Here is a 4700-nt window from a genome sequence, read left to right as displayed (position 1 = left end):
CCGTGTTTACGGAGATTTTTTTTTAATCGACATCGCATTGGGTGAGGCCATGTATTCGTGTGGACAGGGCCTTAGTCTCACACGGGACACCAACAGCCTTGTCCTGTATGTGAGCCATCCATCCACCTCTTTTGACGGCGGGTGTGTACAGAAGTATTGCTAGAGTGATATCTCCAGCGTCATATTTTGAAGCAGAGGACCACTGACCAAGCAGCAGTATTTGATGATTTGGGAGTGAGATTATAATATAATTATAATTCCAATGATTTTAAGTCCCTGTGCTGTTGTTTTCAGTCATTCTGGTTGGAGCAAGGTGCGAGGAGTTGTATGTTAATTAAAGTCACCAAACTTCACAGACTAACAGGAAACATAAAGGTCAAAGTTGTCCGAACACAACTTACTTTTAAACACTGTCACTGATTAGAATTTGTCTTTTAAAAAACACAAATCAAAGGTTAAGCTAAAAATAAGTTCCCCCATTAGGAATAAGAGCATGTGTGTTCGTGTTCATACACAGATTGAACCAGAATGCATTGGTTAGATGTGTCTGAGGAAGTTAACACAGGAAGGTCCTGAAGAATCTTCTATCTGTTAAGAGAAGGCCTTTGCTGCTCAGACCTCGAGCCTCATTACATTAAGTCTGAAATCATGTTTTATCTCAGTTTAGGATAGGAAATAGGAAATTTAGGATTTGTGGTATTACAGAAACATGTTTGCTTACTTATCTTATCTTAGAACAGGATTATAGCTATAACAGAACCGTCCTATCTGAAGAATTTTCTAGTCAGGAATCCTGAGTTACCCTGTCCTAAATTCAATCGACTGCGGAGACGATTCATTTTGAATTCGATCAACTGCACCAAATGCTTTGTTAAGTCTTTGTAGGAAACTGTTTTGGAAAAGGGCAGGATTGATAGAACGAACCATCTGTCTATCACTGTCTATAACACGTAAACTTCAACAAATCAGAACCAAACGGACCATCTAACGAAGCTACACATTGTTGTTTAATGAACAAAATCTTGTTGGTGAGAATTCTTGCATGATTTTGTGATCCGGCGAGTCCAACCGCCTCAAACTGTTAAACTAAACGCCCGCCTTCTCTTGTCCATTAGCAAGCTAGCTAGGATTTTATGTGAGGTGAGAGAGCCGCTGTCAAGGATTTAGGATTTCTTAAGATTAGATATGAAATTCAAGCCATGAGTTTAGGAATTGCTTCTGTAATGGGAAGATCTAGTTTCCTTTTGGATAAAGTATTTGTTTGTTTGCTCTTACACACAGAGAATGTAATGCTGCATTCACAAGGATTCAGGCAAACAGTAGACGGCAAACCGGATGTTATGTAATACCAGCAATGGTGATGGCAGATGTTGTCCAAAATTTTAATATTTGAGGTTGTTAGTGTCGGTGACGGTATTTAAATGTTGCATAGCTCCCTCACACAAAGAGAAAACATAGGCAATCTGGGCAACAAGACGCACAATATACATGAAATAACTGTATTTAATATCGTATAATTTTTGTAAAAGATACAACATTACAATAGTAACATATCATCGTGTATGTTTTGCTTTGGCGTCCTGCTACTGCATACATACTGCTATGCATAAGAAGTGCAGCTGCTCCTACAGTAAAGCGGCCCACACTTTCTAAAAGCTTTTTTTAAGATTATCTTTTGGCTTTTTGGAGTGTGACAGATGTTGGCCTGTCAAAAGCACAAATCCTCAGACAGAAGGAGGCTGGACTGCGATAGCCTGAGGATCCTGTACAGTCAACAACCCCGATCCTACACGCTATCAGAGATCTGTTAAAGTCTGAAATATTGGTGCAGAGGTTAATATCATGAGACAAGAACTTTAATGATTTATTGCAACAAGGAAGTTCACTTTTATTTGCCTACACATACGTATGTTCAGAAATCTAAATATATGGCCTGCATGCTCAAGATTATCTTGTAGTGTTGTCGGTCGTTTGACTCAGCGTGCTGATGGTGTACAGTACATCTCCTAGCTTAGCATAAAGACTGGAAACAGGGGGAAACTAGCCTAGCTACATCAAAAGAAATAAAAGAATACTAAGGTGCACAAGAGCTGCTGGAAGCACCTGCAGGAACTGCTGGGGCAGTTATCAAATGCTATCAAGATGATGTTAGGTGTGTGTGTGTGTGTGTGGCTGTGTGTGTGTGTGAGTGTGTGTGTGTGTGAGGTGTGTGGCCTGGGCAGGGGTTGGACCGCCCAGAGCAACGCCTGCAGGTTGGAAGGTCGGAAGGAAATGACAGAAACAGTCCTCTACTGGTCAAACGACACACAGACACACACACAAACATAATGCATGCTCACACACATTCGCGCCCACGCAGCACGGTACCCTCATGGATTCTCTTCAAATGCACACAAACACACACACACACACACACACTCCAGCCTCACTGCTCCATGTTGCTCCCAAACTAATGCTGATAAATATAAATAGACTGTTTTCACGCTGTCGCTGTCCAATGAAAACTTTTAAAGTTTGCAGGATTGAGTTAAATCTCCATTATGGTTGTAAAATATTCTCCTTTTTCTCTAAATAAAACTCTTCAGAACTCATTATGACTATTTATCCAGCCGCAGTATGATATAAAAGAGAGTACTGACACAGGGCTGGTGGGTCAGACAGGTAATGAGAGAAGGTAAGAGTAGATGATGGTCCAATCAGCGAGATACCCTTCACGGACACCAATCATGGAAATGGAGTGGCACAGGGCTATTTGCATTGGAGAGCTGAATGGACATTTAATACAACAATATACACAATCAGCAGAGACCCCTTTTTATGCTTAATTTCTAGGTTGAACGCCAACAAATGCCCAAAGCACAAGCCAACAGTTCCACAAAAAAGAAGACAAGGGGGCCAACCAGGGGTATGTGGACCACAGGGGGTACGTCTGCAGTTGCCAGGGGTTTGTGAAAAGATAAAGATAAATGAGTTTGAATAGCTAAAAGTAACAGATAAATGGTTAAAATAGCCAAAAGTAATGGAGAAATAGTTGTAAAAGTTAGCTAAAAAACTGTTAAATAATTCAAGAACACATCTAAAAATGGATAAATTGGTCAAAACAGGCAAGAGTAACAAATAAATGCTTATAGAGTTATGAAGAAATAGTTGAAAAAGTTAGATAAAAATAATAGCAAAAAAAGTATAAATGATTGAAGAAATCATCTAAAAATGGATAAATTGGTTGAAATAGCTCTAAAAGTAACAGATAAATGTTTGAGTCATGTAGCCCATCACCAGCTAAAAACAATGGAGAATAATTAAGAAGTCTAACATTAAACAGTGTTTCAGATTCTGCAACACCTCCATCTGGGGAAGAAAGTGATCGAATGGATAAACTGACCTGCGGCATTAATCCGGGCCATGCGAGCAGCAGGATTAGTAAAGTATTCCAGACGTCTCCCGGTTCCTCCTGGGAGTCCCGAGGCGTTCCCGGTCCAGATGGGAGATCTAATCCTCCCAGTGTGTTCTGGGTCCGTACTGAGTCTCCTCCCAGTCGGACGCGTCCAGAAAAACCTCCACAGGGAGAAGTTCTGATCAGACGCCAAAACCTTGACTCGCCAACACGGACGCCTCAAATGAACTCGTGTTTATTTTATCTGTAATGTACATTTGTTCTCTCTTGTGTTTATATCATTATTTTTTGTTTTATTTAGTTATTTTCTCTCTTATTTTATGATGTGCAGACATTAGTTGATGTTTGCACATTTTTCAGGGGTTTTTTTACATGAAATGTGAGAGACTGAGCGTAAAATTTTACATGTAATACTAAATGATTATAATTATCATGTGACTAATTATAATAATAATAAAGTTACATTTATTTATATAACACCTTTTAGAGCTTATAAAGTTGTTTGACAAGCAAAATGATACACAAAATGTATTTAAATATGAAAATAATGAATACCACAATGCAATAATAGCAGAAATAATAAATAAATCAACAAATAAATAAAATAAAAAAGAAATAAAAAAACACAGAATACAGTTAAAAGACAACATCACATATAAAGCAGTCTATAACAATGTGTTTTTAAGAAGTGATTTAAAAGAATTAATATTCTGTTTTGAGATTTAAACACTGAATTTGAGCTCTCACGGTGCATTTAGTAGCTGTTCTGGAGCTTTTAATCATCTGACATGATCTTCATCATCAGGCAGGTTTTCATTCAGTTTATTTCTGAGGATTTCACAGATTTCTCGCTGACAGTTTGTTGTATTTTAGTTTTACTGCAGGTTATTTCTGAGCCGTGGTTATTGTTTAATGTGACTGAATGAAGTTGGACTGCACGTGTGTGTGTGTGTGTGTGTGTGTGTGTGTGTGTGTGTGTGTGTGCAGACATCATGCCTGACAGTTTGACTTCAGTGTTTAATCTGTTTAATCCTCTGCTCTGCTCTCCGTCCTCGCAGCCTCCCCATCTTATCTTCCCACTTCATGATGTTTGTTTGGAGATCTCCAGTTTTTTTTTTTCCTGTGTTTCCGATGACAGCGAACACATGTGAGCGCCGTGTGGAATCCACTCCAACAAAATCCTCTTTACTGCCGCTATCAGGAAGGTAAATCTGATCCAGTCATCTTGCATTTGTGAAAGGGACTGTTTGATTTTATTCACGCAGGTTTGTTTTCCATCTAACTGACGGGGGGAAAAAATGGAAAA

Source organism: Morone saxatilis, unplaced genomic scaffold, assembly GCF_004916995.1.
Source record: "Morone saxatilis isolate NCDOM2014 unplaced genomic scaffold, NCSU_SB_2.0 Contig22, whole genome shotgun sequence".
Classification (NCBI taxonomy): domain Eukaryota; kingdom Metazoa; phylum Chordata; class Actinopteri; family Moronidae; genus Morone; species Morone saxatilis.
The sequence above is the reverse complement of the archived record's forward strand: the minus strand, read 5'-3'. Positions refer to the sequence as shown.